The sequence below is a fragment of the Atractosteus spatula genome, chromosome 10, assembly GCF_055471065.1.
Source record: "Atractosteus spatula isolate fAtrSpa1 chromosome 10, fAtrSpa1.hap1, whole genome shotgun sequence".
Lineage (NCBI taxonomy): Eukaryota > Metazoa > Chordata > Actinopteri > Semionotiformes > Lepisosteidae > Atractosteus > Atractosteus spatula.
The window spans coordinates 14,477,255-14,505,150 of record NC_142715.1 but is presented as its reverse complement, the minus strand read 5'-3'; the positions used below and the strand labels follow the sequence as shown (position 1 = coordinate 14,505,150).

At 39.3% G+C, this 27,896-nt stretch overlaps 4 non-coding genes across 4 annotated transcripts; all 4 read right to left on the bottom strand.

The window, feature by feature from the left end:
• Positions 1 to 2,251: 2,251 nt before the first annotated feature.
• Positions 2,252 to 2,325, bottom strand: trnan-guu (transfer RNA asparagine (anticodon GUU)). Its single transcript has one exon. It is a non-coding gene; the product is annotated as a tRNA-Asn (tRNA).
• A 1,548-nt stretch (positions 2,326 to 3,873) lies between these two features.
• Positions 3,874 to 3,945, bottom strand: trnaw-cca (transfer RNA tryptophan (anticodon CCA)). Its single transcript has one exon. It is a non-coding gene; the product is annotated as a tRNA-Trp (tRNA).
• A 3,936-nt stretch (positions 3,946 to 7,881) lies between these two features.
• Positions 7,882 to 7,963, bottom strand: trnal-uag (transfer RNA leucine (anticodon UAG)). Its single transcript has one exon. It is a non-coding gene; the product is annotated as a tRNA-Leu (tRNA).
• A 3,249-nt stretch (positions 7,964 to 11,212) lies between these two features.
• Positions 11,213 to 11,300, bottom strand: trnay-gua (transfer RNA tyrosine (anticodon GUA)). Its single transcript is given in 2 exon segments — positions 11,213 to 11,248; positions 11,264 to 11,300. It is a non-coding gene; the product is annotated as a tRNA-Tyr (tRNA).
• Between the last annotated feature and the right edge of the window lie 16,596 nt (positions 11,301 to 27,896).

Below are 27,896 nucleotides of genomic sequence, written 5' to 3'. Positions count from 1 at the left end.
GATACTATTCTGGATCTGAAAAAAACACGCAAATTTGTTTCCCATGTATTTTTCAATTTTATCAGATTTTATCAGGTGAATGCAGTCGATACGTTCAAGTTTTTATATGATGACAGGACCTACACTTAGGGCTCAGTACCGATAACACTGCTGCTATTGATGGAGTAGAAATAAGTGATGTATTGGCAGCTTTATCTGAGGCGAGAAGTCCTAGAACACCTACAAAAATGTTAGGATTCAGAGGAAGAAATATTTTTCTACCTCACCCAATCCTATTGCATTAACGAGGCTGAAGTTGGCTGCTTATTCGCCAGCTTCTTATTCGCGTTTTTTGTTCCACCTTAAATACTGCTGCTGTGATGTTATGCCGCCTTTCGCCTGTAGATGGCTCTCTATAGTCATTTTTAAATATACTAATCCGAGTGGATTACTGCACATATCCTCAGTAAAGGGGAATATGTAAGTAATGATTATCCAAATTGCATTTTTGTATGAAACACATTTCAGAAAATCGAAAACCAATTTTCAAAACTCACAATAACACAAACTGGCATGTTAGACAACAAGTAAATAAGACAAAGGCAAAACGTGAATTCTCAAAGTCTCAAAATCTTGCATTATACAAGAAACGTTATTATAGCAGTTTACAATGGGACATTTAGAACATGGCATATGAGAATATATGGTTAACGGAGGATGAGCAAAGGGTGATGACACTTTCTGCTTATTGCTATGACCCTCCCTCCTGATTATAAAATCGTCTCACAATTCTGCCACTGAGGTGTGAGACACAATGTAACAGACTCTCAAAATCCTGAACTTCAGGAAATGTTGCTGTACCATTTTTAAAATATGACCCTCTGAATATGGCATGAGAGAATTCATTGGGAAAAGCTAATTGCTCTTTCTGTTGTATTGCGATGGCCCCAGTTTAGAAAAAAAAATCTCAGAATTCTGACAAAAGGTCTGAGACACAATGTAACAAATTATGAAAATCATGAAGTATAAGAAAATTTACTGTACCATTTTTTAAAATATGACCCTCTGAACATGGCATGTGAGGATTTATAGTCAACAAAATAGCACCCCTTCTGCTGATTTACTTTTTCCCTCCTTCCTCGTTACCAAAACATCTTAGTATTCCGACACTAAGGTAAGAGAGACAAAATCACTCATCACGAACATTTGTAATTATGACACTTCACTGTTGCATTTCTGCGTTGTGACATTCTGAACATGGCATGTTAAAGTATATAGAAAACCTAGATCAGAACAGGCTAAATGCAATTCAAAGTGATTTATATTTTTTTAATTCTTTCTAAATGATAAAATATATTTTTCAGTGATTATGACACTTCGGTATTACATAAAATATGCTTCAATGCCAAAATAAATAATAATGGAAAAAATACCCACAGTGGACATTCATAGTTGTGATTATAGGAATGTTATATATCAGGTGGGTAGCTGTGTCAGCATGCGTAGGCTACAAAGGAAAAAGTAAAGGATTATTCCATGCTGAAAAGAGAAGAAAGGAAACATAACATGTTGGCCGTGGAGCCTTCTTCAGGTGTGAGAAAGACAGGGCAGTAAGCAAAGATAATTTTCTTTATCTTTACTTACTGCAGTTTATCTTTGATGACAACATCAAAGACGTTAGGAAGTTTTACTGCTAACAGCTCCACATCAACTTCCTTTTATAACTAACCTCATCAGATCCCTCAACTCCTAACTCTTCCAATTTCTCACTTCAGAGAAGGATAAAAACTCAATCATCCTCTACAGAGAAAAACCATCAACACCCCTACCACCTCCACCAATCCTAACCTTGTTGTTACTATACCCTCTGACCTTTCCCTTTCACCCCTTTGCATCCTCAGCTAACATATTTTAAAATTACAATAGACTGTATAGTATTTATGTTTAAAATTAAGGTAAATATGTCAAAATATCAAAATCCAACTGCACAGTGCTATCGTAACAATGCTTGTCAAGTTCTCAAACAAACCTGCATTGTATTTTTAAAATATTTCAGCAGAGGATTCAACTGGAGTATAAATGACGATTCGACGATAATTTTTCTTGGGTGAATATGGTTTTCTGGGGAGTTGCGATGTTGGGCATTATTGGACATTTCCCGGTTACCCTGACACGTGTTAAACACTCGCAGTTCCTGCAAATATTAAAATGGTTATGGTTTCGCTGAGAAATCCAATCGACTGAAGACAACGTTTACATCGCAAAAGAACCCCGTCCCTGGGTGGACTCGAACCACCAACCTTTCGGTTAACAGCCGAACGCGCTAACCGATTGCGCCACAGAGACTGACTGACAGGTTCTTCTCTCGAATCACACGTTTTCGGTTAAAAAAAATCTCTTACCGTTTATTTTGCCAGCCGGTAATATTTCTTCTGCACTGATAACCAAGAATTGAATTTCATTTTTCGCAAGCTGTGTGAATTTCATCAAAAACAAGTTTTCCAGAAAGGAGATGAACACATGCATTTAACGAAATCAAGCCCTTTGTGAGTGCCCAAAATGGTACGTTCTGTACTACAAGATAGGAAGAAAGACACGGCTGGGATTTGAATCTCGGTTCTTTTGTTTAACAGAGAAGCGCTTTAACCAACTAAGCTACGGTGACAGGACAGCTATCACCTTTTACAGCCACTTGGACACACCGCTCTGAGACATCTGCATTCAGTAAGCGCTGAACCTGCGCTCAGAGCAAATTGCCTCTTTTACATAGCAGCCCCGACACTGAGAAACGAAGAGAACTGGCTTTTGTCTGGCATTTTTCATGTCCAATGCGTTTGACATCTCCCAAGGGCAACAGAGTTCTTTTGCGACACTATTTCTTCTTTTTTATTTCTGTACGCTTTGATAAAAAACGAGAAATCGTGCAAGGGAAAAATGTCTTTTTTTCATAGAGAAAACGTGCACCAGGAAATGTTGTGTTGAGAAGAAGTGATTTAACATGATACGTGACCTAATTAATCGGAGCAATTGCTCACCCACCGAGGTTGGAGAGTCTGTTGGATGTGATAATTATACGGTGCTGTGGAAGAAAACAGTCTTTCTTTGAATTCTCAATCAATCGGAATTTCAATGCGAAATATAAACCCCTTGTCTGATTTAAAGAGGTTATATTTTAAAACTCATAAAAAATCAGAAAACACATGTTTCTCACTTTGAAATTTTAGACGGAGCGGTGCGTTACTAGTAGCGGCGCTGAGCACACTATGGGGGAATTCAGGTCATGTAAAATGCCAGCGGTTTAATAAACAACGCGTCTGATTTCGGATCATAAGATTGTAGGTTCGACTTCTACCTGGCTCGTGTAAATTTTATTCAAACTCCTCAGTAATACATGTATATTATGTGATGAACCGCACCTGAAAGCAAACGTTGGGTCTGTTTCCTTTGTTTTCCAGCATGAAGTAGCAAATCGTTACGAAAAGCACCTGCTAATGTCCAATAGCGGGTTTTTTTTCCAAATTACATTTTCAGGCTTCAGACACTTTTTAATAAAACAAAAGTGTCCGGAAACTCATTAACTTTCAGGTTTGCTTGAACCTGTACTAAAAAAAGTTATCTGAAACTTCCGGGATTCCGTTTTCTGATGTAGCTGTCTCTAAAGTTGGACGTGATGTTAAGCAGATGTGAACTGTGCCTTTTCTCTTAAAAAAAAAAACAAAGTTCTTTTTTTCCCCTCCACTCCAATGCTGGAGACTGTAAGCCTGTGTGAGCTCCACACTGCGTGTCCTGTACTGCTCTATTTTGTTTAGATTATCTATGTGGTGTACAGATAGAACTCAACTGCATGGTGTGAATTCCGTGTTCAGGACCAGCAGAACCTGAAAAATTAACAGCTGACCTCGACGTGATTTGAACACGCAGCCCTCTGATCTGGAGTCAGACGCGCTACCGTTGCGCCACGAGGTCACAACAATCAGTGCCTTTGAATTCCCCAAAGGACACAAATCAGCTTCACAAAAAAAAAAATCTCCTGTGAAGAGCGCCGCTCTTCCGAAGAGAGTCTCTTCATCCCAGACCACATTTTATTCTTCCTGCGCAGCTCTTGTGCAGATGTTGTTCTCAATTACAGATCCAGGAACACTGATTTTTTTTCCTATTTTTTTTAAATTAAGTACCCCATGGTGCAACGGTAGCACGTCTGTCTCTAAATCCCCAAGTTCATTTTCAAAGTATATCGGAGTCAACTGATACTGATCAGGTTCTGCTGCTACTGAACCTGCAGTCTTCACCTTAAAGTTCAATTCCCCAAGCCTTTTGACATTATATGTCCATCCCTTCTCGTCAAAACTTGTATTTTCACAGGGTACCCTTCAGAAATCGCAGTATAGAATGAAAAAACTCCAGTAGATCTCGGCCGCTGTTGGTGATTTTCCTTTAAAAATAAATGAATCTCTGGAAATTTTACGGAGTCCCACAGGCCTTTTTTAGTGAGGGACAGCAGCGGCCACATCAGGAACTGCGTCCCCTTGTCCAATCCGGTAGGTGCCAGCCCCAGCAGAATGTACTGGCAACTGAGCACCGCACCCGTCCCCAGGAGTTGCATGGTGTTGTCCATTCTGCCTCACACCGCCTTGGCGAAGGGGCAGCTCCAGAACACGTGCTTCTGAGTCTCCTCGATGAAACACGTGTCCCGGGGGCAATGCGGGTTCCTGGTAAGCGAGTGTCTGTAGAGGACCTCTCTGGTGGCCAGTCTCTTGTGTACGGCCATCCAGTTGAGGTCCTTCAGTTGATTGTCCAGTTCTTTAGGCATATATATTGCATATATAGCTCACTGTGTATATAATGAAGAAGCAGAGGTTAGTTTCTCATCTGCGCGTTACAGAGCCTTACGCAACTTGTACTGTACCAACAGCTAGGGTTTGATCCCTGCACGTGCTATTAGTTGAAAGGCCATTGTAAATGACGTGTAAGAGATTTATAGATACTGTATATACTTTATTGATCCCGTGAGGGAAATTAATAAAGCTTATCCAGCTGGCTTTTATGTTTCACACTAAATTGCGATCTTGAAACCAAAATAATTAGAAATATGGAACACAACCGTTGTTCCCCAAGAAGGAAAGCTGTTTAACACTGACGTCACTCCTTTTTATTTAACCCAGATTGTGAAGACAACTCCGCCCTATCAAAGGAAAATGTTGCACAAAAGTTGGAAAGCACACTCTGAATCCATCTGTACTGTATATTTGATTTCTGCGATCCGTTCAAGGCTGCTTGGTGCTTCACAAGCAAGTCATTTCAGGGAAGAAACTGAGTTTAGAGAACTACTGGTGCATTTTCACTCATTGAATTTGATCTTTGTACTCTCTTTTCATTCTCAGCTATAATATTTCAAAATTACAGTTCAGATTTGTTGGAAAACTTCACAGGCATTATTAAGTTAGGACTGTACAATTGTATTTTAATATCTTGGTATATTTACCTTCATTTTAATATGGATGTAACCATAAATGTTGTACTTTTGCCGTACATTTTAACTGAGGACGCACGGCGACTATTATACCTTGTGATACATGCAAGACATCTGTAAACGAAGATGTAATTACAGTCAAATTGGCAATTAACAGAAAACCACAATTTGTATAATATTATTTCTCTATGTCGATGATCAGTTGAAGGATTTGAAGAAACTATATATTATTCCTCGATATCGATGATCAGTTGAAGGATTTGAAGAAACAGCAGCCATAGCAGGTGATTTTGGTTTTGAACCCATCTTTACACCTCAATAATCCATTTGTCCTCGAAAAAAGAAAAGACAGGCATGTTTTGAATCTCATAATGATCATATTCTCGATCCAAAGAAACATATAAATTTGATTCCTTCCGTAGTATTTTGGATTTTCTTACGAAGATCTCACAAAGTATTGCCAGGATCTATATTTAGCGTTCGGTAGCGAAAACACTGCTGATATTGATTGAGTAGAAATCTATGATGTATTGACAACTTTATCTGAAGCGAGAAGTCCTAGAACGCTGCCTATGAAGTGTTAGGATTCATACCAAGATATACTTTTTGTTTTCAACCCAAAATGCTGCTATTGCATTACACATTATATGAACATTACCAGTTTTGGTAGCTTCTCTGCACCATTTTTCAAAACTGAAACTAATTACAAAATTACTTAAGATCAACCATGACAAAAAATTATAAATCAGGACTAATATTAATATCAACTGATGTTACTACAGAAAAAAAGATTTAACTGAAATATTAATAAAACTATGCAAGCCTAAAAAGTAGAACAATTCAATTTATATAACTTTTTTTTTAGAAATGGGCTCACACACCGGAAGACACTAACATTTCTCTTTGTTAGAGTATGTGGATAACAGTTTAACCCAAAATGTTTGGAGTCCAGAGGGAGGACTTGCTCGCTGAATGATCTCTCAAGAAATCCCTGGTGAGATTCAACAGGTGTTTTCTTCAACAGCCACTAAAAGTCTGATGACCTTCTCTGGATTTCCTGAATATGACGTAAAATTAGTTCAAATCATTTGGTAGTTAACAGAACGAAATGCTTTGGAGGTACATTTAAAACAGCAGAGCAACACTGTAGCACTTTGTGTGTGACTGAATTTAATTGTGTAAACCTGGCTCTCTATGAACACGGGCAAAGAGTTCTCACTCAATAGAAGTTTGCGATGTGAGCACAACAATATAAGATATCTCAAGATGCCAGGGATTTCATACATGAAAAGCATGCACTCTACCACTGAGCTACACAAGACGGAATGTGATATTAGAATTTCAGAGTTCTTGACGGATTCAGGCTCCTTCTCAGAGGTCCTTGCTCGCCAAATAACTTTGCATCTGAGGAAGAGTACCACGGAAAAAAAACAACTCAACAAGAGAGCACGTTGGTTGCTCTTGCTCTTAATGCAAGGAGCTGTTTTTTTTTTCCTCGCAATAATCATTATTAACCAGAAACAGCAGCACAGGTAGGTCGCATTTGTGATTATGTCACTTCTCTGCTTCAGCAAGGTCAATGAAAGACTCTGAAAGTAGTAAAGCAAAACTGAACTCAAAATCATATTAGGAATTCTGAGCGATATCTCCATACAGGTAATCCAATAAGAACGTTGAAATATTTGAATATCATCTCTCTGTATATTGCGCTGCTTTTTACCCAGAGTAAAACTATTGGATTGAAGGAATGCTAACCGCTGGGTTAAAATGTATAGTTGTTATTTTGAGAAATCTGTAAACTCGTGATCTTATATGTTTTAAAAGACAGCACAGGAAAAAACGACAGTGCTGATTATTTTCCGGAGACGGAGCACTGATGACCTATCCGAGCTAATTGATAAAGCCCACCCAGTGGATACTCTAGCAGAACGTCAAAGAACATTCACCTTTGTATCCAAAGAAACCACAGGAACAACATCAGGAAGCACAATCAATTCCCCTTTTAAATCTTTCCTGTAAGGTATGCTATGTGAATTCATGAAGTTAATCCTCTGATCTCTTTTGATCACGAACAAAGTATTTCTGATGGAGCGCTATGTTCAAAGATTTAATAAGCTTTACCCCTGCCAACGATTCGGCGTGAAGAATTAAAAGTTTCACAGACAAAAGCAGCTCACCACCACAGCCAATATTAAATGTACTTGCCGGAACACTATCATGTGCACTGCCTCAAAAGTGATCTCGGCAGATGTTGTTCCCTACATAAAGCTGAACGTGCCAAAGAGAATTTCTGTTGAGAAAACAAAATATTTTTTCTGCCTTGATGTTAAGCTGACAGCCTGTCTTTTAGAAAGTCTATCTCTAAACACTTCCCGCAGCCTAACAAAAAGCGCTTTTACTGATCGTATTGCAGGTCTTAAAATACTAACATTTGGCAGCAGTGGGACTTGAACCCACACCCCCAGAGAAACTGGAGCCTAAATCCAGCACCTTAGACTGCTCGGCCACACTACCTTCCTCCATACCCCTCTTCCTCACATTGCTGGCTTGGACTGGGGGGCTTCAGCTCTTGTCGTCGGATCTAATGATATCATGACATGTGGAAGTGACTGCACCTTCATCTTCCGAGATGCTTTCAATAGCACAAACGCTACTTTCACCGGCACAAACATAGCAATAATGAAGATGGTGGGATTCATCCTTTGTGCTATTTGTAGGGGTGCAACTCTATGGCGATCTACTGACTTGAAGAGCAAAAATCAAAATCCTCTGCTACTACTGTTGCTTTTTTCATAGTTTCTTCAAATCCTTCATTTGAACGTCGATTTTGAAGGATATTGATGATAATACCACATAAATTGTGGTTTTCTTGTGATCGCCAATCTTATTCAAATACCAGCCTTTTTTACAGTTCCTTGCGTGTTTCACAAGGTATAATAGCCCCCCTCGCATCCACAGCTAACATATTTTAAAATGACAATAGATTATACAGCATGCATGTTAACATTTATATTAAAAATATATAAATAAAATAAGGTAAAGATACCAAATAACATACAGTGCTAACCCAATAATTCTTGTCAGGTTCTCCAACAAATCTGCGTTGTTATTTTAACATGTTTCAGCTGAGGGTGCAACAGGAGTATAAATGAATTTTCTCGCCAGCCATTCAAAGACCAAATTCCATGAGTGAACATTATTTTCTCAGACGTTGCCGGCATTGGACTTTGCCGGTGGTATTGAATTATGTCCACAACTGTTGTAGTAGTTCCTTCTTGAAGTTCAACACGTGCAAAGCACTCTTAATATCATAGGTGTTAATGTTCGCTGAGTCTATTCGAGTCATGGTGTGTATCCTTGCCTATCATTGGGAGACGGGTAGCTTTTTTACACTCAGATTCCAATCTTCAATGCTTTGTGTGAGAGCTTACATAACTTTCATTTTCTCACATTTTCTGACGACTGTTCCAAAGGGGCACCCTGTCAATTCCGAATACTTTTCAAAAATCTGCCTGCATGTTTGATTATTGTCATTTCATTTAGAAAAAGTTCAATATTGATCATAACTAAAGAAAATAATGATCACGAACAAAAAAGGGATAAAGATGCGAGTCGATCTTGAATCACAGCTGGGTGACACGGGCTTCTGTTCTGATATGGTTGTATGAGAAACAGGAGGAATCGCCAATCTCCTATAGAACATGAGTTGAATCAGGAGTGAGACATTTTGTATACTCGTGCATATGTCAACGCCTGACCTACATCATAAAACTAACATTAAGTTGTCAGAGACATTCATTTATATACAAACGAGACAGACCAAGTAATAATTTTACATTAGTTCAGGTGGGTAAACCTGAACTAACTAACTAATAAACCTATTAATAATTCTACATTAACGTGTCCTACAATGATCAGACTAATTGAAATAGTCTGATTCAGAGCCTGTGCAGTTCGTGCTAATTACAACAAGGACAGTTCTGATAATTTTCTGACGCGAGGCCTGACGCGTTATTCATTACGCCACTATTGTAGTGCTAAAAAAACACGTTTTCTACATTTATGTCTGTTTAAAAATCACTCTCTAAAAAAGACAAAGGGTTTGTGTGTCGCGCTAAAATTCCGCTTCATTTCGAATGCAAATAAAAACCGTTTTGTTCCAAGAAATCATAAATTTGTCACATCCTTCATACTATACTTCTCTCTTGTATTAGTAAAGCATTTTGGTTTAAACTGAACAATATATGAAAGGTTTCATCTATACACTTACACATAATAAGTATACGAATAAATACTCGGAAGAAGCCGCAGCTCAGGTATTAGAGAGATTTAAAATCGGATCGGAGGATTTAGAGTCCAGACTGCAAACCAACAGCTGACACAGGTCTTTTATAGAACCGTTTTGATTTCCTCTACTTTGTCCCCGTGACGTCATTGTCCTGCTCGCAGCCGAGCCCGAAACACGTCTGGTTTCTGTCGCTGGGCGCACACCCTGCGGTCCATGCGGGTCCTAATACCCCAGTACAATGACGGGGACACTAAACTGTAAACAGGTGCCGTCCTTCGGCTGAGACGTAAAATCGAGGTCCTGACTCTCTGTGATCATTCAGGAGAATGGTGGTGGTGGAGGGGAGTCCCCATTACCTGTAAAGCGCATTGAGTGGAATATCCAGAACAGCGCTATATAAGTGAAAGCAATAATGATTATTATTATAATGTAAAATGCAATAAAAAATAAAAAAAATCAAACTTTGATTCAAAATAGATTAATGTAAAGACTGAAAAAGCTAATGCTTTTTTCAGGGCTATATCTACTTTTTTTTAAAAGCGAAGTCTGTCGCGATTGTGAAAGTTAGAGAATGTGTACCAGCGGGTGCTTTCATATCGCGAGCGTCAGTCTCGCCCGTAGCTGCGAGAAGGTTAAAAGCGCACAAGTGATCTGTCTTTCGTCAAAGTAATTGCCGGAGCAGTAAGACGCAGAGTACCATCCAGCAGCTGTAGATGATGTTCGGGGAAGAGCTAATTCTGTTTATAGCACAGGGAGTGAGAATGAGCTCAGTCCGGCTCCCAGCACAATCCATCCTGGTTTGGTTACAGTGCGTCTGAGGCTCTTTGGATCGTAACGTAAAAAAAAACAATTGCTCACATCGTGTGACTTCCACGCCAGGAAGGAAAGGTATCACTTAAAAAAATCAGAACTGAAGATTTGGATCCTGGGCCTCAATTTTCTAAAACAGTCACAACGAGGGCTTTACACGCAGTGTGGGGTATTTTCCCCTTTTATATTTTTGCCACTTTATATCGAACCTGTTATACTCCCAGAAGTGCACAGTAGCTTGTACTTAATAAAAATGTACAATTCACCACTGGTATAAACAGATGTGTGCCGTGTTTGCCTTTGTAAGCATTTGTTTAAAAAATAAGTTCACAATACGATAAAAACACAGAAAGCACAAACTTTATAATACAACGATACAAAATCAATACCAAATCATTATGCCAATTAAGTACCTATCCTTTGAAAACAGAGAACACCTTTATATCTACAAAAAAACTTGACATTTGTATGTATTTTTGACTTACAAAGCAGACAGTGTAGTCCCTTAATTCAAAGATCAGATCTTGGCCAAAACAAGACAATCAGACGTGGGCTGAATTCGGAACAGGAACCTCTACTTCGTCGTTTATTGAGCTTTTGATCAATGTCTGATTGAAACAGATTCGCTTTTTTAACTCTTTGATTAAAGTACACAGAAAGTACCTTCCTTCGAGCCGGAATCGAACCAGCACCCTAAGGATTCCCCGTTGATTTCTCTACAGTCCTCCGCTCTACCAACTGAGCTATCGAAGGAATGTCAAACATTGCTTTCTGGCACATACTGCCCAATGTTGTGAAATGTTCCGGGTGATTTAAATCCCACTTCGACATCAAGTTTCCAACTTGTTTCCTTAGTATTGTTTACCTTGAATTTAAGCCACGAACCAGGATTCTACTGTATAAACTTCCAGGGATATTACAAAATGTTTGATGGGGCATCAATCATTCCAGGCGGAAATTGACTCCTTTTTTTTTTCTCGAGGGATCATATTAAACATTTCATTAGTATCGAGAGGAGGATCACCATGAGACACAAAACAGTTTCTTTCTGTCTTTATTAGAAAGTACCGTTTGTGCTACATTAATAATATTTTCGTGGAAATAAAGAAGTTGTAAATTTTAAAATTTATATTTGAATCGAAATGTGGTTTTGAGTTAAATATTAGCGTGTTCATGTAATTAGTTCGTGTTTGTCATTACTATATATATTGCCATGTTACTAGAATTTGTAACTGAAGTTTACTAGTTGTGTTTTTTATGATGATTAGACATTTGTTGATTACAATATTGTATATAATCTATAATTTAAACTACATATTTTTCAGGTGTGAATAATTGTATATTTTAAGAATACATTTCTAAAACAAATCATTGGCTTTATTTACTAGTTTCTACACCTATAAAAATCTTTCTTTGATGTATAATAGACCTTTAACTATATATGTATAATAGTCCTCTAAATTCAGCCGTATAATAGAACTCCAACCATTTATGTATAATAAACATATAATCATAGATGTCTAATTGACGTATAACGATATACGTATATTAGAATTTCATTCTAGACCAGTTACGGAGCACATTTACACGTCTAAGGTATGCGTTTGATAGTCGTATATTCTACATCTTTTGCCCACTGGGATGTCCCGATTTTAATTGAACAAAGCTAGATACACATTTTCTAAAGCAGCCTTCATTACAAGACAGTTTATTTCTCGAAAGCGTGTTATGTAAAAAAATTTGTTATGTAAAAAAGAGCAAAACGAAAATATATGGATGACAATCTTTCAAAGCTAAAGATTTTACTTTTGAAAAATTGACATCTTATGTATGCAGATGCATTTGCTGGTTTTAGAATTTTGCTGTGCTTCCTGGTTCATTTTCAGTGTTATAAACTGGGTGTGGAGGTAGCGATCACTTTGTAAAGCAGTTGATAGGCTGGAGCTGTTCAGACTACTCTTGTTATTTCTTGCTTCCATAATTTTTCTTTCACGCTAGGACGCGAGTGTGTACATGTGTTTGATTTTCGTTTCACTGATTCTCATTGAAGATTTGGGAATTAACGACGAAAGAATCAGTTGCGTCGGAAAGCAGAAGGTTTGGTTCTCAACGATATTGAAGACACGCCCATGTAGAGCAGCGTGTGATGATTTGTACTATAAAAGACCAAGTGCTTAAAGTGAAGTCTGCGATTACCGTTCAGACTTTTCATCTCGGGCGCACGTTTAGAAAGCAAAGATAGAGCAGTTTTGTTCAATCACTCTACAACCACTGTCAGCAGAGTGGCGCAGCAGAAGCGTGCTGGGCCCATAACCCAGAGATCGATGGATCGAAACCATCCTCTGCTATGTACATTTAATGCACAATTGATAAGCACACCATCAGTTTAATGAAGTGCATTAAAACCGATTTTTTCTCTCGTGTGTATGCAAGCTTCACACTTACGGTGCTCTTTCATCTTTACCAATAGCAGATGCCCAAATGTATCTTTGGTTGTTCTGCGATCCTTCATAGTTTCCTCAATTCCTTCAAATGAACATCCATATCAAAGCAATTATGTACATATATATATTACAATTAAGGTACATATTAAAAATATCAACGCACATTTGTATAATGCTCATTTAATAATGATTGTCAAGGATTGTCAAGTTCTCCAACAAATCTGTGTTCTAATTTTAAAATCTTTTTGCTAAGGATACAACGGGTGTATAAATGAATTCTCCCAACAGCCAGTTAAAGAAAAATTCCACACGTGAAGATGGTTTTCTTGGACATTGACTTAGGTACTTAATTGTTTACTTGTTGTAGTTCCACACGAGTAAAACATGAAGATTTCCTGCAACATTCAAGAGGGTTTGCGAAGAAATCCCTTCAATTTTTAGCGGAGATGATGTTTACATCATCACAATCTGAAGCGCGTCCCTGAGTGCGTTTGACCCACCAGCACTTTGTTTAACAGCTGCACAGGGACACATTCACGTTGCTTTTCACAACTCACATGTTTGTAGTTAAAGAAAATAAAATCCTGTCATTTTCCTGCCAACTGGCAGTATTCTGCAGTCACCAAGAGTAACCAAGAACTTCATTTAATCTTTCGCAGGCTGTAATCTACAGAAAAGGGAGTGAATACATGCATTAAGCTAAATCAAGCCGACGGAGATGCACTGCTGTCGTTTTTCTCCACTTTTCGTTAAAAGGAGAAAAAATCACTGGCATTTTTTTGCAGCATTTCTTCTGTCCTGATAAGCAAGATTTGTATTTTATCTTTTAGAAGTTGTATGAATTTCTTGAAGTTTCCAGAAAGGAAATGAACACTTGCTTCAAAGTAAATCAAGACGTCTCTCTTGCTGTGTGTGCTCTTATCTGTCCATCTCTCTCTCCTCTTCTCTCATTCTGGCAGTCTGTGCAGAGTATCTGAAGGGGATGTAACACCACTTGGCAAAGAAGAAAATTTCTCAGAGGCAGAATTAAAAATCATTATTCTCTTCTCAGTCAGATTCACAGCTCAGACAGAAGCTCAACTCCGTACTGTTCTCTGTCCTCATAATCCAGAACCAGAACATATTCAGACAATCAGTGCTGCTACATGAACAATATCAGACAGAACAACCTGGACTCAAGTCACATCTCCATCTTTTCTCCTTTCTCCCAGCCCTCTTAGAGACTGTGAGGAGCTCCTTGTTCTCCTCTCTGTGAACTGGGCTCAGGGGTCACTGATCTGGCAGCTGTGGGCTCTGTTCCAGGGAAGAAGCAAGAAGCTTCTATTAACTCTTTCCAGGACTTCCAGCCCTTCAGTATTACTTTCTTTACTGTATATCAGCTTCCAAACATGTTTTTTAAGTGTTTTATAACACAAGTGAGTGTGGAATCATCTTAGTATTTATGTAATAAACACAAGTATTGACACTCTGATCAGTATATTGATTATTAGTAGCCGATGGTCTGATGGTCGTGACTACAACAGTGACCAGTTGACCAGTCTGTAGCTCTGAGCAGTGCTCTGGTGATTCTACACCAGCCCTGGATTCAGCTGCTCTCACAAGTGTCTCACAGACAGCCTTATAAATGTACAATTAGATGAAGTCTTGTAACAGTTATACAGTTAATTTAAATCATCAGACTACCTATAGAGCTGAGAGCTGGGTGGAAATAAAACCAGGACACACATTTTAACCTCCAGGAACATGAGTCTGATCCTCCTGGCTTCTATACTCTGATGATTCGTGTAAAATCATTAAAAGCGCTTATTTCAGGGACTCGTGCTCGTTCTCTACTGCTCCACATGGGTACGCTTTGTAACACATTAATCTGTGAAGTAAACTATTTTTTTTTTCTGTTTAATGAATTTCAGTCCTCGGTTTGTCGCTCTCCTCCTCCAACTGTTATAAATCGCCTCTCTTCACAGCCCGGTTTGTTTTTTTTGGAGATGTTATATTTGTATGAAAAGCCCTCCGGGCTCCGGACAGGAGTCTCCTCCAGCAGAGACGCGCTCTTTTTTATTTATTTTTTTATTAAACGTATAGAATTTACAAATATAACTACAACCAGAGGATCAGAAACAGGTACAAGAGAAAAAAACACAACAGAAAAAAAACATTTAACCACCAGAGGTAATGAAGTAAATTATGTGATCAAATTTTATTTTTACATATGTTTTCCTGGCTTTATTATTTCTCAATTATTTATAGAATTTAGTGTTTCAACATGCATGCGTTTCCTGTATAAAATAAAAATCAGCACTCACTTTTTTACAAAACAAAAAAAACACTTTTCTTTTTGCAACATTTCGAGTACCTCTGGCATTCATGAAAAAGACACACAAATGCAGCAGAGACGCGCTCTGTTCTGTCAGAATAAGCGCTGTGGCATCACAGACACCAGCCAGAGTGCCGGGATCAGAGAGAGAGAGCGCGGGAGGCGCACGGAGTGCACGGAGAAGAGTTATTGATCACTTATCTATCGACAACCAATTATTTCAACTGAAGAACCATAGAAAAATCGATTAACTTCACCAATTGGTGAGTACTGATTCTTTTCTTGATCCTGTTTAAATATCTAGAAAACAGTTAATAAATAATAATAATAATAATAATAATAATAATTGCTTACACTTATATAGCGCTTTTCTGGACACTCAACGCAAAGCGCTTTACAGGTAATGGGGACTCCCCTCCACCACCAACAATGTGCAGCATCCACCTGGATGATCCGACGGCAGCCATAGTGCACCAGAACACTCACCACACATCAGCTATCAGTGGGGAGGAGAGCAGAGTAATGTAGCCAGTTCATAGAAAGGGGATTATTAGGAGGCCATGATTGGTAAGGGCCAAAGGGAAATTTGGCCAGGACGATAATGACTGTATCGACCAATTACTATAGTGCGTTTAGGGTTAATAATAATAATAATTGCTTACACTTATATAGCGCTTTTCTGGATACTCCATTCAAAGGGCTTTACAGTAATGGGGACTCCCCTCCACCACCAGCAATGTGCAGCATCCACCTGGATGATGCGACGGCAGCCATAGTGCGCTAGAGCGCTCACCACACATTAGCTATCAGTGGGGAGGAGAGCTGAGTAATGAAGCCAATTCATAGATAGATAGGGTTAATAATGTTCAATCCGAAATTACACAATGATTATTCATATTATTATTTAGGTAACTGTATCCTAGAGCTAGAAAATGATATTTCAAGTTCATAAATGTATGTAAGTAACAGTTTAAATGCATTTTTCCAGTGTTTATAAATCATAAGAATGGTAACCGCGGCAACAGGCGCCCCGTCACTGCACGCGTTTAAGTGTCTTGCATTTGTCACAGAGAGCGGTGTGACGTCACGGGCAGCAACTAATACTAATATCAGTGTCTTTATGTTAATATTAGTGAGAGTACAACTGGTAGTTTTAATGCTAGTGTTCATTTGAGTATTAATGACAGTGGCACTACTGATTGTTTTAGTTTTAATGTTCATATTCATGTTAATATTAATTATAATTATAGTGTTACTGTTAGAGTATTAACACTAGTAGTAATGTTAGTTTTAGTAACAGCATTACTGTTATTATTAGTAGTTTGTGTCAGTGTTAGTGATAGTGTTACTGTTGTAGTATTAGTAGTATTTATATTTGTGTTAGTTATTGTGTATCTGTGGATAAGTGTGTTTGTGGTATCTGTGCGTGTGTGGGTGCATGTCTGGAAGTGTGTGGTGTCTGTGCGTGTGTGGGCTGTTAGTGTGTGAGCGTGTGGGGTCTCTGAGTGTTTGGTGTCCATAAGTGTGTGTCTGTGAGTATGCGTAGTATCTGTTTCTGTGAATGCATGCCTGTGAATGTGTGTGTATGGTGTGTGTCTGTGAGTGTGTGGTGTCTGTCAGTGTGTAGTTTTATATTCGTAAGTGTATGTGTTGGTATGTCTGTCAGTGTGTGTAGTGTCTGCGTCTATGTGAGTATTAATGATGATAGCATGTGTGAGTGTATATACAGTGCCTTGCGAAAGTATTCGGCCCCCTTGAACTTTTCAACCTTTTGCCACATTTCAGGCTTCAAACATAAAGATATAAATTTTTTATTTTATGTGAAGAATCACCAACAAGTGGGACACAATTGTGAAGTGGAACGAAATCTATTGGATTTTTGAAACTTTTTTAACTAATAAAAAAATGAAAAGTGGGGCGTGCAAAATTATTCGGCCCCCTTGCGTTAATACTTTGTAGAGCCACCTTTTGCTGCGATTACAGCTGCAAGTCGCTTGGGGTATGTCTCTATCAGTTTTGCACATCGAGAGACTGAAATTCTTGCCCATTCTTCCTTGCAAAACAGCTCGAGCTCAGTGAGGTTGGATGGAGAGCGTTTGTGAACAGCAGTTTTCAGCTCTTTCCACAGATTCTCGATTGGATTCAGATCTGGACTTTGACTTGGCCATTCAAACACCTGGATACGTTTATTTGTGAACCATTCCTTTGTAGATTTTGCTGTATGTTTGGGATCATTGTCTTGTTGGAAGATAAATCTCCGTCCCAGTTTCAGGTCTTTTGCAGACTCCAACAGGTTTTCATCCAGAATGGTCTTGTATTTGGCTGCATCCATCTTCCCCTCAATTTTAACCATCTTCCCTGTCCCTGCTGAAGAAAAGCAGGCCCAAACCATGATGCTGCCACCACCATGTTTGACAGTGGGGATGGTGTGTTGAGGGTGATGAGCTGTGTTGCTTTTACGCCAAACATATCGTTTTGCATTGTGGCCAAAAAGTTCGATTTTGGTTTCATCTGACCAGAGCACCTTCTTCCACATGTTTGGGGTGTCTCCCAGGTGGCTTGTGGCAAACTTTAGACGAGACTTTTTATGGATATCTTTGAGAAATGGCTTTCTTCTTGCCACTCTTCCATAAAGGCCAGATTTGTGCAGTGTAAGACTGATTGTTGTCCTATGGACAGACTCTCCCACCTCAGCTGTAGTTCTCTGCAGTTCATCCAGAGTGATCATGGGCCTCTTGGCTGCATCTCTGATCAGTCTTCTCCTTGTCTGAGCTGAAAGTTTAGAGGGACGGCCAGGTCTTGGTAGATTTGCAGTGGTCTGATACTCCTTCCATTTCAAGATGATCGCTTGCACAGTGCTCCTTGGGATGTTTGAAGCTTGGGAAATCTTTTTGTATCCAAATCCGGCTTTAAACTTCTCCACAACAGTATTACGGACCTGCCTGGTGTGTTCCTTGGTCTTCATGATGCTCTCTGCGCTTTCAACAGAACCTTGAGACTATCACAGAGCAGGTGCATTTATACAGAGACTTGATTACACACAGGTGGATTCTATTTATCACCATCAGTCATTTAGGACAACATTGGATCATTCAGAGATCCTCGCTGAACTTCTGGAGTGAGTTTGCTGCACTGAAAGTAAAGGGGCTGAATAATTTTGCACGCCCCACTTTTCATTTTTTTATTAGTTAAAAAAGTTTCAAAAATCCAATAGATTTCGTTCCACTTCACAATTGTGTCCCACTTGTTGGTGATTCTTCACATAAAATAAAAAATTTATATCTTTATGTTTGAAGCCTGAAATGTGGCAAAAGGTTGAAAAGTTCAAGGGGGCCGAATACTTTCGCAAGGCACTGTATGTGAGTGTGTAAGTGTCTGATTGTGTGTATAAATGTGTGATGTGTCTGTGAGTGTAAATGTGTGTGAGAGTGTAGGTGTACAGTATATCTATCAGTGTGTGTGAATGTGTGTGTAGGTGGGCTTGGGTTCCACTGATGTGTCTGACAGAAGTGACCCATCAACAGGTGTTGAGTTCCAGAGCCGCTTGCAAATAAAAACACTTTCTAGAGTCCAGACCAACGTCCAGAGAGCTGTGAGTTCTCTGTTTTTATCAGTATTAGTAATAATGACAGAAGTAATTCCCACGCAAATGATTATTAACCAAGACAGACATCAGAAAATATCACCTTTGCAATGATGTCACTCCTCTTCTTCATAAATTTTCTTTAATGACAGGACATTTCTGTGTCTGAGTGTCTGCTGCAAATAGTGCGACAAGCCATTTCTCTCCAATATTTTCTGGTGCGGTTATTTATCGCATACAAAATATTATTCTCATTAAGAATATTTTACCTGCAAAGTCACAGTGAAACTGCTACGGCGAATGAACTTTTTATGAGTGGAAAACATTCAGAAGACTTAATGGCTCCAGGGGAGGCTTGAACTTATAACCTCAGCATGACTCCACTGTGCACAGCTGTATAAATAACATAGACTGACTGATTGTACCACTAGACCTGTGTAAGGCAGGCTTTTACACAGATTGTAAAACTGGCACAAATGCAGGGTGAAACATGGGGTTTTGGATGTGGATACATCTCCACATGGGGGAAAGGGATAGTAAAATATCAAGGAAAATATAAGAGAAGAAAATGAAATATATGTGCTCACTGCAAAGTAGGGAGAGGTGGTTAGACAAGCAAAACAGCTTTGCAAATAATGTGAAGCAACATTGTTTTGTGTCTATCTGCTCACGAATTTTGCTTCATGTGCCTTACGCTGTGCAATTTGTATGGTTGTTGAATGAGATTGGTTTCTTCAAAAGCTCGGTCAATTGCCAGTGGAGAGCTTGCCACGCACACCTTCATGAAGACTCTCTTTAAGATGATTACACCATTAATTGTCAAAGCGCCTCCTTTGCATAGAATAGTAGCACCAACATTAAGAGAAAGGATGAGAAGTGGCTTTTATCAAGCTATTGCAGTGTTTGTTTGACTGAGGATCCTTGTGTGCTGAACTGGCCTCTGGAGAAGTGTAGTGCAATAAAAGAAAACGTGTCACTCAAGACTGTCACAGAACAGAACAATACAATTACAATACTTTTATGAGAGTAAATATAACTGGTGAAACAGAGTTTTTATAATGGTGAAAACAGGAGCACCTTCTCTACATTTTTGACTGAAATATTTAAATGACAAGAAATACTATCACTATGCAATTCATTAATGCAATTGAGCTCCTCTAAATGTTCTAGTCTGATGAAACAATGCATAGAATTAAGTGACAATATCGGAATTAATTCAAATGCACAAGATAAAGTTTCAGCAACAAAAATGCGCTCGAAAATATTTTACAAGAAAGAAACCTTACATTCACCTTAAACAACATTCACCCTCTACGTTAGCAGAGAACAGTAGGACAGAAGGTTAGTGTCACCGGACACTGCGTCACAGAGGCCAATCTCTTCTCCCTCATTATGCAGGCTTACCCACTCATGATGAACTGTCCTCCAGTCATAGTCAGCTGCCATCACCGACTCAGACTTCAGACTCAGTTCATGTACATATTATACCTTAATTGTACCTGCCACTGCATTACAATAATTTGATTAAAACAACTGCTAAACAAACAATTATCAAATATTTATTTCCTTCTTTTAGCAGATAAAAAAAGTATTTATTCCTTTCCTCTCCTACCAGTCTTTGCAAGCCACCCAGTTTTCTCTGAGCCAGTGTGAGGTATGAGGCAGTCAAGGCTAACGCAGCCGAGCACTCTAAAGAGCTGGATTAAAGCTCCAGACTCTTTGGGGATGTAAGTTGGAATTCCACTGCTGCCAAATATCTCCAACTATCTCTGTGTTAAAAAGCACTTAATTTTTTGTTGTTACATCCCTTTGATTTAAACCAATTTCAGACCAATACATATAAATAACCACACTGTTCTTACGGCATGGCATTGTCTGGCAAAAAAATAACATGACACCTCCTTTAAAACAAACATTTTCTACGGAGGGAAAAGAGAACTCGTGCCATTCAACCTTATAGCGTGATGTCATTTTCTCACGCTCATTTTTAGATGCTTGTGATCGAATCTATGATCTTTATGAGTGCGCTCACCCTCCATAAAGGTACCACAGATATAATGTGCCACTTTTTTAGAGAATCGCTTTAAATACAGGTCAGAAGAAGGCGACAAAATGTCCGCTAGGCAGTTCAGCGATGTCAACGGTGTTCTCTGTTGTTTAGGTGTAGAGTGCCAGCCGTTACAACCAGGAACCACACAGTTTCATGCATCAAAAAGACTTCCCCAAAACCCTGATCCTCTCCTTACTCCGATGATGGCATTCAGACATTTCCTGCAACAAAGCCATGATATGGTCTTCAACAACACACGTGAAAAGCTTGTTCCCTACCCCTGCAATCCTTCTCAAAGGACCAAGTGTGCTCAGTGTTAAATGCACTGTTCATTATTAATAATAATAATAAACTTTACTTTATATAGCGCCTTTAAAGGTGGCTTCTCAAAGCACTTAGCAGAATGACAACAATACAATGAAAAAATACACAAGATAAGCAGGATGAGAATACACAGTTAAAGGAGACAGTAGATGGTGGTACTAAATACAGTAGGAGCAAAGGGGTAAAGAATAGTTAATTAAAGGCTCTTCTAAAGAAGGAGGCTCTGAGTCTGGATTTGAAGGAATTTAGACAAGGTGACTCTCTGATATCCTTGGGGATAGAGACCCAGAGGTTGGGGGAATAATCGGAGAAGGCCCTGTCACCCGTAGAGTGTAGACGGGCTTGGGGGACAGATAGGAGACCAGAATTAGAAGAGCCAAGGTTGCGATTAGGGGAGTAGGGCAATAAGAGCTCAGACAGGTACTGAGGTGCCAAGCCATGGAGAGGCTCATAGGTGAGCATGAGGATTTTGAAGTCGACATGAAACTTGACAGGAAACCAGTGCAAGGACTACAGGATAGGAATAATGTGATGACTGACCAGGTCCAGTGCTAATTTCTCTCTTGTGGCCGCTGGTTCATTTTCGACTGTCGACTCAGAAGAAGTCCTCTATTTGACTTGATCAACACCAATCCCTAGAGGATTTCGAAAGGCTGAATCAAAATAACATTTGACTCTGGGTGGACTCCAACCCACAACCTTTGAATGACTTCATTCTGTTAACATCTAGAAGTCCAACACGCCCTCCATTGCGCCACAGAGCCAACACTTGTGCTAAAACATAAAACACCTGCAGAAAGCTGTAACACATGGATATCCTTTCATCCTTAAATTGAGCTCCATAAATATTGGCAGTGATTGGCCTGCTGTTTATGAATAGATACCACTGGGATTCACACCCAGGATCTCTTGTTTTTTAGTCAGGCACACTAACCAGCTAAGCCATGGCACCAAACATGCGAAATGTTATCTACAGCTTCAAACATCTGTGAGAAACAGGCAGCTTTGCAGTGTTACACCTGCTGGCTCAAAAGGTTAACCTTTTCAAAGATGAAGATCGGGCGAGGATTTCTTTGTCAATTCAATCAAACGTTTCAGAAATGCTGAAAGATTGGTGTGATTCATGCGCAGCGCGGGTTCTCGTTTGCTTACAAATAGAATTAATCTCTTACTCCAATCTACTCAACTTCAATTTTTGCTAATCATTTTGTTTAATTGCTTCCTACTGTATACTGTGCTGATTACTGCACTGTTCAATTTACCAGTTGATTTTCATTTCTTGTTTTGTAAGACAAAGAGGCTGTTCAAAATGTTACCTCACACTTCAGCCACTCTTTTATTTCCAAAGGCGCAGAGAGAGATACTACAACAGGTAACACCCCGTGAGAAATATCATGAGCATCTGTAAAACCTCTCTACCTGCCCACTCCCCACACCGACGTGTGTGAGGAGGGTTTTAAAGGGACATTTTGAAGTGTAGAAACATTTTATCGTTCCGTAATTTTCTGTGCAGTTTGTTCCCCTTCAACTCTGCCCAACAACAGAGGTAATGTTTAAAACGACAAGAGTAAAGGCACACTGCACATCTGCAAAAGACCACATCCGAGTTTAGTTACAGCAACATCAGAGATTGGAAGGTACAGTACGTAGTTTTAGATCACTTTTTTATTCAAGTTTCAAGCAACCCTGAATACCTTCTCAAGAAAAATTTGAGAATCCCAGCTAAATCCAGTACGATAGCTGCACTGATCTACAGTATACAGTTAGAACACTGTTTGTGCGTTAAAAGAAGACACACAGCTCAGAGCATTTCTAAAACAGGAATTACACATTTCGGAATGCATCCTCCTTTATAAATTAAATAAAAGGTCTGAAGTCTGCTCCAAAGAAGAACTGTATTCAGAGCTGCCAAAGAAGTTGAGATTTCACCAAGTGACAGGAAATATCTCAGAAAACGAAGGTACAGTCGTTTCCATGTCGGACAAGAGCTAAAGCCCAGTGTTCTTTGATCGAGTAATGTGAGGAAGGAATGTGCCGTAGAAGGTAGTGTGGCTGAGCGGTCTGAGGTGTTGGGTTTTAGGCTCCAGTCTTTTCGGAGGCATGGGTTCAAATTCCGCTGCTGCCAGGTTCTTCTATGTTAAGACCTTGCTTCCGATGAGAATTTAATCAGTTAAGAATTTATTCGACAGTCTGTCGAGAGATTGAGATATCTTTCAAGATAGTCTTTGTCAGCTCAACATCAAGGCAGAAAAAAGCTTTAATTTGTCTTCTCAACAGAAATGCTCATTGACCCTTTCAGCTTCATGCGGGGAACAACTTTTCAGTCAGTGCGAATCGTAGTGTGCTGTCAATTCCATTTAATATTGCTTTTGGCTTGCATTCAGCTTTTGTCAGTGAAACTCGAATGTTCTGCTTTTTCACACCAAATTGTCAGCAGGAGTACAGTTTATGAAATTTTTGCACACAGCGCTCCATCAGAAATACTTTGTCCAAGTTTAGAAGAAATTGTGTGATTCTCTGCATGCGTTCACAACGCATACCTCAAACAACAACACCATTCAATGGGAAATTGATTCTGCTTCTTGCTGTTGTTCCTGTGGTTGCGGTAGTTATAAAGTTGAACGCTCTTCCACCTTCTGCTATAGTATTCACTGGGTCGGCTTCATCAATTGGCTCACAAAGGTCAACTGTGATTCGGCTCCGGAAAAAATCAGCAGCAGTGTCGTTATTTTGTCAGTGGGTATGGCTGTCTTTTAAAACATGAAAAACACGAGTTTGTGGATTTCTCCAAATAGCAACGGCAAGTTTTAAACCTGCGATAAACATTCTTCCAGTAGATTAGTTTTCCTTCAAGGAAAAGGCAGCACAACAGGGAGAGTCAATATTTAAAGACTTCAGCATCTGTATTGGATTGCTTGTATGCAGACATCGCTCAGAATCCCTAATATTATTCTCCCGAATTCAGTTGTGCAGTGCTTTAGTGGTTTCAGAGTTTCTTTTATCGACACTGCTGTAGTAGAGAAGTGACATAATCACAAATGCAACCATTTGTGCTGTCTGTTTCACTATTAAGCTTTTTTAACTATCACATGATTTTAACTAATTTAACGTCATCTTCAGGAAGGCAAGAGAGCGCTGCGCACTGAGCTGAAAGCTGTGTGAGCTCCTAACTGGGTGTCCTGTGCTGTTACATGCGCTCTCATGTAGATTATCTACCTGCAGCCCAGTGACAATAACACCTTGAACTTGTTTCGCATTTGAAAGAAAATGCTAAAGAGCCTGAAAAGATTGAACATTTAAAATATCCATGGCACAAATTGAAAAATTGAAGGACAATACATCAACTGTTTTGGGCGTTCACAAAAGCCTCAGAAACACAGCTACCCAAACAGGTACTTAAAACCTGGACCCCCATATTGAAAGTCTGATGCTTTACCGACTAAGATAAAGACACGACCTGCTAAGCGCTCTTCATAGTTCATAGTTTCTAAAATATTTTTCTTACTTTCTTACTATTGATAGACGATGTATTTAATTTGATAAAAATAACGATTACAAACATTTTAAAATAAGCTGTTTATATGCATGCTCTAATGAAGAAAAAGTTAAGTGTCTTGTGATGTATGTGCACATTTCTCAAAAATTAAAAGACATTATCTGAACTGATTTTTTCTACTTTAAATGCTTTCCTACTCTTGAAATATTTCAGTTAAAACTTTTATTTTGAAGTACTTTCCATTGATATTAACACTAGTCCTGATGAATGATCGCTGGGATTTAGAACCAGGACCTCCTGTTAACTAGACAGGTGTTTTAACTTACTAAGCCACGGCACCAGCAGAAGGCTCCTCTTTTACAGCCATTTGGACACACCGCTCTGAGACATCTGCGTTCAGTAAGCGCTGAGTCTGCTGGCTGAGCAAGTTGGCTCCTTTACACACAATAGCAGACCCGACACTAAGAGAAACAAAGAGAAATGGCTTTTATTGGGCACTTTTCATGTCCAATGTGCTTGACATATCCTAAGGGCGACAGAGTTCTTTTACGACACTACCTTTTCTTTTTTTCTTCTTTCTGTTCTCTTTGATAAAAAAGAGATCACGTAAGGGAAAAACGTCTTTTTTTCATGGAGAAAACGTGCACCAGTGTTTAGAAGAAGTGATTAAACATGATACGTGACCCAATACAACTACAAGAGAGAAGTAGAGTGAAAGATTTGATCATTTCACGGCGTTGTGAAACAGTCTTTTCTTTTAATTCTAAATCAATCAGAATTTCAGAGCGACACATAAACCCTTTGTCTGTTTTAAAGAGATGATATTTTAAAACTGATAAGAATTTAGAAAACACATGTTTCTCACTTAGAATTTCATTTTAGATGGGGTGATGTATTAAGCCTGTAAAACAAAAGTGGTGTGAAACTTCTTAACTTCCATTCTCGGATGAAACTCTCTTTAAAGTCAGACGTGATGTTTCCCAGATGTGCAGAGTGACTTTATTGTTTTCAAGAGTATTCGCTGCATGAGCTCCTCACCGCATGTCCTGCACTGCTCTGTTATTTCATTAAGATTATCTATGTGGTGTACAGATAGAACTCAACTGCATGGTGAGAATTCCAGGTTCAGCACCAGCAGAACCTGAAAGATTATTGCCTGACCTCGACATGATTTGAACACAAAACCTTCTGATTGGGAGTCAGACATGGTACCGTTGCACCACAAGGTCACAAACTGCACTCCTTTTAATTCCCCAAAAAAGAAAAATCAGCATCCCTAAAAAGATTTTTTTAATGTATATTCTCTCCTGTGAATAGTGCCGCTCTTCCGAAGAGAGTCCTTTCTTCCCAGACCACAGACTATACTTCCTGCACAGCACTCACACAGAGAGTAGATACACCATCTCCACTAATGTCCTCATGAAATTCACATCTTTACCTCTTCCAGGAGGAGCACAATTAACAGAGAATCATCTCTCCATTAAGCAAATAACACAAAACACTGTTTACCTGTCAAGACAGAAAACCAAGCTGCTCCAGGTGAGACTTAAACTCACAACCTCGGCATGACTCCATTGATTATGTCAGTTTACATGGCATGAACCAAGAAGTTAAGGTGGTGTTTTTGATAACAGATCCAGGGACACTGTTTGTTCTTCTTTTCAACTTGATGAAAATAGGTGGAAATTCACCAAGTTTATCATTTTCAATGTTTGGTGTATGGATGTATGGAGGACATCGGAGGTAAGTGATACTGATCAGGTTCTGCTGCTGCTGCTGTCGAACCCGCAACCTGCAGCCCTCACCATACTGTCCAAGGCTGCAGACCTTATATGTCCATCCCTTCTCGTCAAAACTTGTGTTTTTACAGGGTTCCCTTCAGAAATCACAGAATGGAATGAAATAAACCTGCAAATCTCAGCCACTCTTGGTTCTTTTCCTTGAATCTCCAGAAATTCATCGAGTGTATCAATTTCACTGAGACCGAGAAGTGTAAAGCTCTACTTGAGTCTTTGTGGCTCAGCTGTTAACTGAAGGGGTGGTGGTTTGAGCCCTCCCAGGGACTCTGTGAGCCTTTTAATGAACACACCCTCCTCACTTCATTTCCCCAAGACCAGTCCTGTACCACAATCAAATACAGAGTCCACGGGGGGCAATAGGTTCGCAAATATTGCTCACTGTGTATATAATGAAGAAGCAGAGGTAAATTTCTCATCTGAATGTGGCAGAGCCTAATGCAGCTCATAACAACAGCTGGGGTTTGATCCCTCATCGGGCTATTAGTTGAAAGGCCATTATAAATTATGTATAAGAGATTTATCCAGCTGGCTTTTATGTTTCACACTAAATTGAGATCTTGAAACCAAAATCATTATAAATATGGAAAACAACCATGGTACATCGAGAAGGAAAGCTGTTTTACACTGACGTTACTCCTTTCACTTTAATCCACATTGTGAGGACAACTGCGCCCTATCAAGGGAAAATGTTGCACAAAAGTTGGAAAGCACACTCTGAATCCATCCATATATTTGATTTCTGCGATCCGTTCAAGGCAGCTTGGCGCTTCACAAGCAAAGCAGTTCAGGGAAGAAACGTAGTTTTGTGAACTACTGGTGCATTCAGCACACCATTTGTTTTCACTTGTCAGGATGTCTGAGTGGTCCTGACCAGGTCTAGTGCAAGTGTTCACATTACTCCTATCCTGGAGTCCTTGCACTGGCTACCGGTCAAATTCCGTGTAGACTTTAAAATCCTCATACTCACCTATAAGGCTCTGTATGGCTGGGCACCTCAGTACCTGTCTGAGCTTTTATCACCCTACTCCCCACCTCACAACCTTCGCTCTTCTAATTCTGTTCTACTTACTGTCCCCCAACCACGTCTACATTGTATGGGTGACAGGGTCTTCTCCTGTTATGTCCCCAAGCTCTGGAACTCTCTCCCCAAGGATATCAGTGAGTCACCTTCTCTAAACTCCTTCAAATCCAGACTCAAAACCCTCTTCTTCAGAAAAGCTTTTACTTAACTGGTTCCATTCTTCACCCCTCTGCTTTTCTTAGTACCACCTTCCACTGTCTCCTCTATATATTCTAATTGTGTTTTATCTTGTGTATTCTTCTTATTTATTGTTGTTGT